Genomic DNA, 7,920 nt, shown 5'->3' with positions numbered 1-7,920 from the left:
TATCCAGATGGCGCTGCACAAGCGGGCAGTCTAGTGTTCCTGTATATGCTCCCGCAGGGAGCAGAGTTGCGCATAGGTCCGCCGTCGTGATCCAGCTCTGCAGCGAAGCCCCTCCTCGCGCGCGCAGGAGCCAAATGCCGCGCGGTGTTCCGCCTTTTTCTCTAGTCGTCGCGAGCTACAAGCGCCAATTGTTCGCAGGCGCTTAGCAAAGGGCACTTCTTAATACAGGCTACGCTCGAATGAGTCATTCGTGCAGTCGGAGGGGGTGGGCTTCCAACCAACCGAAACTTTGTATGTACCAATGTAAACACGCATGTACAAACACACACATGAACGTACAAATAGGGGGTAGGACCGCCTTCGATTCCCCAAAATAAAATACTCCCGTGGCGCGAACAGCTCCAAAGTTCGCTCGCAAACGCGCAATACGTTGCCACAAAAGGCGGTGCAATGATTTTCAGCATGCATATGAAGTTGTCTTATCAGTGTCAGAAAGCAAGAAGTGTTTTAAAGAGTGTTTAAAACTTCACACACGTAAGCTGGACACATAGCGCATTTTGGCTGCCGAAACCAGCCGAATAATGACCGTCGCCAAGAGAGCTATCGTGCCTGCAGTTATGTCAGTGACCGTTAACAGAGCGTAATTTATCACTGACCATCGTTCACAACAGCTGCACGTTTTCGATACATGCGGTGCAGACACAGATTTAAGCGCATTTCAAATGTTCACATGCGCACATTTTAAGCAAAGTTTACTGTTACGATTCATTCATACCGCAGACTAATGAGCTATATAGTAGCAGCAAATCAGCAAGTAGAAAAAGATTCAAGATACAAGAGCTTCTAGATCAAATTTATTTCATACAAGGGAATACATGAACGGCTGCTGGCAGCAGGCCAAGTGTGCTGGTTCTTGGAACCTTGGGGGCCGAATTCAAGGAAAATGGAAAAGCAACAAGCTATTAAGAGTAACAACAGGTTATTTTTATTGCACTAATCACATCAAGATGGCAAACTTGCAGAGTAATTATTCACACAGTGCAGACTGTAATCTGACAACACATTTTTGGCATCGTACTGGCACAATACAAGCGCCAGTATGATGTGTTTCGTATCACTTCACCAAGGTCCTTCACTTTATATCGTCGAATAGCGTGCCTGAAATCCGCAGGTGCTCCTCTCAACGCACGATCAACGGTCCGCTGATTGCAATGGCGATGGCACTGACGGAAACGACGAGTTCGCATGAGTCGGCGATGCACCCGTAAAGTTGGCTTCGCAGCGGCGCGGATCATTTGACGTCATTTTTCGCGCTCGGCCAATAGCTGTGCGAGCGGCGCCGGAAAGGGTATGCGCAACTCTGCTCCCTGCGGGAGCATATACAGGAACACTAGGGCAGTCCTGAGGACGCGCGGCTTGCGCCATACTTACATGTGACTGACCCGCACTCGGTTCCATCAAGAATATTTTGAGATATTTTTCTCGTTCGCCGACGTTCTGACGTCATTCGTGAGTCAAATAAACTTAGGGAAAAACCTCTTCTTAAACATGGTTAAAACTCCAACTGCACGCCTCGCGGTTGTCGTGAAGGTCACTCCAATGTAACATGTGCGAAAGAAGACAACGCACAATACCTATTGTCGCAGGTCGCATATAGTATCTGCAGTAAGAGACATCTCTCGAAACAGAAATAACGCTCTCCTGTGTTTTACGTACTAGAACAGCTGCAGAAACGGCGCCTAAAAGCTTGAGAAAGGTGGCTCTAAAACGTAGGCGACAGTGTTTTAACAGACTATATTGTACCAGTAAGCCCGGATTCACAATTCTGCTGTTCATCCAAGTAAGCGACACGAGAAACTAACTGATAGCTTTAAAACGTTCTTACAGAAAGCCAGCTTCAAATATTATTTGGGAGAACGAAGGTCAACGCCAGTCGCTCTCTACTGCAAAAAGGAAAGCAATAACACAAGGGTTATCCTCACTCTACCAGGTGGTGAGGTTACACAAGAACTGTTCACGCAAATCGCTGTGACGCAATACCTAATTTCAGGGTAAGAAAAGGCGTACGCAATCAGGACTGATTTCGTACGCCTAGGCAGTATATTGCACCTCGAGATTTTCGTTACTACAGTTGCTATTGCATACAACACCACCTTCAGATACGCCGAAAGGTTTTAATGAAGCGCAAGCCCCCCCCCTCCCTCCTCTCTCCTAAGCAGTGATCGTTCTTTTTACAATTCTAACAGACAGACGATATCGTTTGTGCTGACACCTATTAGAGCCAACGCGCTGTGATAAGATGCCGCAGATTTTAATCGCACCCAGGTGTGATCTAGCGGCAAGTTGTCCGCGTGCATGGGTACGTGGTCATGGAGACGGATAAATAACGCGGAAAAGGACATATAATACGTAGAAGAAAGACGGACGGGACAAGTGCTGTACGTCCATTTCTTTTCCAAGTCCACGTCTTTCTTTTGGATGTTAATTCCTCACCATGCATGTTTGGTCACTGAAGTACAAGACTGCAACTTGTGGGACAAAGTGGCACAAACACCAGTGACTACAGCAAAGTGAAATACGCAAGACGAGAGGCTAAGCAATCTAAGTGCACAATATTCTGACGTAGAAGCGACAGAGGAGACGCTGTTCGATAATTTCCTGGCGATTCAGCTCCTCATTATGCATCTGCTTGAGTCGCATAGTCCCTCCGCTTCACAGGGGCACATGCAGCCTACGTACTGTTCACGCAATGAGCTTTTTCGTTTGGAAGACATGCCACCAAATTGAGGGTGTTTGCCGCAGCAAGTTTTCTCTCTCATCTCTTGGTGTTTGCAGAGAGCAACAACTTATGTTCTCTGTGAAGTGTAACTGAAGAATCTACAGGAAATGAGTCAAAAGAACGCAGTTGGCACCCGACATCGGCCGAACTTCACATCCGTGTTTTCTTTTTTCTTTTTAGTTGAAATGTTTATGTGTGCGCATACAAAGGCATCTTATACGCAGGAAAATAAGTAATTCGTCTAGCTTAACCCAACTATGCCCAACATGTCACTTTAACACGCTTAGTTTGGTATATAAACATGGTCACTGAAGTGCGAACAGCACGAAGCCCATAACAAGGTTTCCTTTATATCCTGCAGTGACGCGTCAGTTCTGTATACTTCGCGATAATCTATTCCCTAACAATTACCTGCAATAATAATGATATCACTCAAATAACGTTTCATTTTCTTTTTGTACGAAGGAACTGCCCATGACAAAAAATAAAGCTAAATAAGCTGTTCAAATGTTCTTTCGTGTAGAATGGTGTACGGGCTTTGTGCGGTTACCAAGTGGTTACCGTTATAGATGGGGCGCTCGCGATTTAGCCAAACATTGGAGGCGAGAGTGTTGTATATTTTACAAGCATGATACCCTTGCATTAGAAGCGAACCACCGTCAGAATTATGACAGGAGACGTCGAATTAATGTCCAAACTTATGCCATAACTAGCCGCAGTGGAGTCAACAGTGGTTGCGGGACTCTTTTGCTAGTGATCACAAGATTTTGGATTGAATTTCCCGCAGGGGATGGCGCATGCCAATGGAAGCGAATGAGAAAAAGGGTCGTGTTCTGTACTACGTGCGCACGTTCAAGAATCCCAAACGGTCAAAATTAATCCGCGGTCCCACGCCACAGCGTCACTTATTTGGTTGTTTTGGAAAATTAAGCCGGAAAGGTTAATATAACTTGCACGAAACATTCAAGCATATTCTAAATTCTGCTTATTACGCTTCTATATGGCAGCTACAGTCATCGTGAGCAATCCTTCCTTAAAAGCAAACTGCTAGGTCTCTTGTTATTCGCGCCTGCAAAAAGATGTTGCCTCATTGTCTTCTTCATAGGAGAGCTTTTACAGGCACTTTCTCAAGCGAGATGAGTGCGCCGCGTTTGAGAAAAGGACATCACGATTGTTGTTTATCTGTTATCCTCAGAAAGAATTGCTACAAAAGAGAGTTCCAACCAGCTGGACCAATTTAAATGGACATCCGTCTGCACTAGAATGGTTTACACCTCATTTCATCTGTGAAGTTATGTTTCTATCTCCTTCATTCTATAACTCCCGACAGTCTACAGAAGTAAAGTATTCAAGGAGAAAACGATCAAGAAAAACAGGCGAGGAACTCCAGTGTTGATATATGATCACTAACAAAGGCAAGCAATATGGTCACGTCATTTGTAACAGCGTTTGCTTAGCGCTAAGATAAATGTGCGGCTGCTGTAATCTGTGGAAAACTGATGCTGTCCAGGCAACTAGTTCTTGCATACATCCTGCGGATGGGCTTATGGTGCACGGTTCTCTCGACAAAAGATGTTCGCCAGGCACCATGGGATAGCAAGCTTGCAAAATATTTCAGTTCGCTCTTTGTGCGTGTTTCAGAAAGAAAGCAGTCTGATATAATGAAGAGGAATTACATGATTTATTGCCAGCACTACGTGAGTACTTTCGCTTTCTCGTGACATCATGTTTCCACAATCATGTGAGTTACGAACCATCTCACGTCTTAGTAATAATGCGAATGATACAAGTCAAGTAGGTTGACGACGTAAGGTAATCGTAGAAACAGGAACTGAAATGACCTGCCCTCACCACAGTCCTATAGTAGGGGACAAGATTGCGAAGCGCGCCCACCGAGAAGACGTTGAATTTCGCCGTCCTTAGTGCGCACGAACCAGAAACTAAGCGATTCACGATATGGTTCTTTAGCGCTGAAATTTAGATGGAAATACTCAAATAAAAGTTGGATATATGTTCACGGAGAAATTCAGCATTTTCTCTCTGGCTTAGGTCCACAAACATTTGTCCCCATTTTCACATGAGTCAGAATTTTTTCTCTGCTCGTCACAAACAGACCCATGTCAAAACAGTACATCTCTACTGTGCTCTGATTAGAGATCTAAATACTTCAGGTTAGTCTTCTTCAACCCGCGCTACTAGAACCAACCGCCCTACCCATTTTTGCCATCGTAACTCTTTTCTGATTTTACTGTGAGGAAGAGCCATCTCACTCATCAATTTCAGCTAAAGTCATGATCTTATCCATTCTGTGAATGTAGTGACAACGAACTTCATCTTACTGCAGACGTAAATTGCAGCTCTCTCATTCCAGCCAGTGGACTCTTAAATATTCTACTCACTGGCCAAAATTATATAGATTTCATACGGCATTTCTGCCGAAAGCAAGCCGATGCTACTACCATACTTATAGTAGACCGCATTGCTCATGTGCCATTAGAAAAGCCTCTAAAACAGCGAGTCCCCAGGTGTTTTTGGTTTACGAGCACAAAGTAACCACAAAAATGCGCATTCTTTGAAACTGTAGATCAAACACTGCTGCCCGTAGCATCGTCCACTTGCGAGAAAGAATTGAAGCTATTCACTTCAACTCTGCGAGAAATACAGACGTAGACCATGCATTGTAGCAATTCTTTTGCCGTCCTACCATTGTGCATCTGTTCCTTCCGTTATCGAAGCTCAATTTCCTTTTCGATGTTTCAAGGCACGTGCAAATCACAGAATATTTTTGCAAACAGAAAACTCGGGTACACGTTTTTTCCTTATTTATTAGCTTTTTTAATACAAAGGAGCGTGCTAGCTTTTGTCAAACGCAATGAAAAGATAGCATCTTAATCTGTGATGGGTCTTGGAGTAAAGAACGAAATCGCGGCACGCTGTCGACATACGTGCAGGACGCTTAAGCCTTAAAAAGTATATGCTCAAATACAAGGAGTTTCCATACAATGCGAAGTCCCCAGAAATAAAGTGGAAACATAATGCACCGGCACAGGGCACAAAAATAGATACGAATAAATGCAGGCGCGCCTAAGAACTCAGTTATATTGAAGGCTGAAGACCTTTGCTGAACAGCCGAGCAAGCACAGTCATCCGCGATGCATGAACAAGGCCTCCATGAAGAAGGGCTTAATGGCCTTTCCCTGTGTATTCTCAGCTCTGTATCAGTATAACAAGGTGAATTTCCCATCGTTGAAGGAATCTTGTAGGTCCCCTATAGCATGCACCACTCTTCAAATTCCTGAGCTGCACTATACTAGACGGCAGTCGTTGCTCGTTATAGAAATCAAAATGCATATTCAAAAACTAGTTAACATTTTGCCTGATTATTTAGAGGAATATATTGCAATTTACAAACTGCAGCACGCGATTAAGGGAGTCGCATCTGTTTTAAACGATTTATAAGATGATGACACCAAATTCGCGATGTGTGTTCCCAAAAAGTGGAACAAATTGCATTGCTGTTCTACTTAGCTTTCCGGCTTCAATGCATACAAAAACATTTTGTAACAAAAGAAAGAACAACACTGCGTTTCTACGGCAAATTTCACGGCGTATATCTCAAAATGTCATCACAATTCAATCCAAGGATATGCCTTGCAATCTCGTCAGCAACAATTAGTGAATTAATCAAACATGATTTTATCCTTGACGAACCCAACTTTATTTCCTGGTTTCCGAACATTGACGCGCTGTCCCAAATATTCATTCTGATTTGCTCAATGGAAGCCGGCAAATCCTCTGACATAGAAATGTTCTTTCCTTTCACACTAAGATAATTCTTTAGCGCGCTTACTTTTTCCCTGCGGTCATATGCCATAGTCTCTTTTCCATAAAAAATATCCGAAGAACAAGGCGTTAAAACATGCACAGGAACGAGAACTAAAAAGCTGGAATTTTTTTTTTTGCTACTCGGAAAATAATCGGGAGATGACTCATGACCAAGCAGCAAAAGTACTGAAACAATCACGACTGAAGAAATGTGAACAAGTTGATATCATTGTTCTTTCCACCTTCGCACTATAAACACAGCGTCCTTGATTTCTTCGCTTTGTAAAAAGCAGTTTTCATCTATGTAAATGCCAAATCATGTGAGCAGGTATAATATTCAATAGCTGAGTTGCCTACGCTTTTATGTTGGGGAGAGGGAAGCTGGGCCTTAGCGACCGGATAGTCGATCACGTTACGCCTCAATGAGAAAAAAAAAGTGTCGTACTCCAGAAGAATGACGTCGCTCTTTTTGTTTGAACTTATGCACCGGCTCTCCTTCCAACAAGCGATTAGGCTCATCGTAAGCTTACGCTGACAATACGTACGCTTGTGCCTGTCTCGCTTCTGCGATTACTTGTCCAATTCCTGAAGTACGGATGTGTGTGCTTTCGCCCCCTCAAATAAAAGTAAAATAACACAAATTGTGTTTAGCGGCTGCGTAGTGTCGTGTTTTCATACTGCATACTCGCGCTACATGTTCTCAGTGTGCTACAAACACTGACGGCATCACAAGTCAATTTATACTGTTTCATCCGCCGAAGTGAAATTCAGTGACTAGGTTATTCTGTTGCTGAACCCCCCATCACGTGGTCGGTTCAATTCCCGGTCGCTTAATTCTGATGACAACTCAATGAAAAATTGTTGGTTAGATTTGGGTGCACATAAAGAAATCCCAGATGATCAGCCCTAACCCTCAACCCATTATAACCAGCTGCGCATTTTATTAACATTAAACGCCACAATCATTGTTAGCGTGATCCATTTCGTCATTAGCAAACATCCATTCCTAAAGCTATCAGCCATCTGCCGAAGGTACTATCGACAGATGTGGTAAGCACAACACAACCGGTGGAAGGCAAAGAACAAACACCTTATTTATTTCGATGCGTTGTCGTCCACATGACCCTTTTAGTACATAACAAGTGATTTCGAAGAAGTCAGTTGAAAAGCTGTTCACGAGCCTCATAATTTGCTCCTTTCCAGCGTTGCTACAAAGGTGGCAACGAGTGTCCAGACCGGTGCAAGTGCCCGACCTGGTGGCAGCAAGTACTCGGAGAACGAAATGCCTGCATCCTCAACAAATAAACAAAAGAAAA

At 43.8% G+C, this 7,920-nt stretch overlaps 1 long non-coding RNA gene across 1 annotated transcript; it reads left to right on the top strand.

Annotated features, from left to right (window-relative positions):
• Positions 1–3,959: 3,959 nt before the first annotated feature.
• LOC135904462 (uncharacterized) lies at positions 3,960–7,920 on the top strand. The gene is made up of 2 exons (XR_010565123.1): positions 3,960–4,476; positions 7,808–7,920. It is a non-coding gene; the product is annotated as an uncharacterized lncRNA (long non-coding RNA).

Source organism: Dermacentor albipictus, chromosome 7 (assembly GCF_038994185.2).
Source record: "Dermacentor albipictus isolate Rhodes 1998 colony chromosome 7, USDA_Dalb.pri_finalv2, whole genome shotgun sequence".
In the NCBI taxonomy this organism is placed as follows: Eukaryota; Metazoa; Arthropoda; class Arachnida; order Ixodida; family Ixodidae; genus Dermacentor; species Dermacentor albipictus.
The sequence above is the reverse complement of the archived record's forward strand: the minus strand, read 5'-3'. Positions and strand labels throughout refer to the sequence as shown.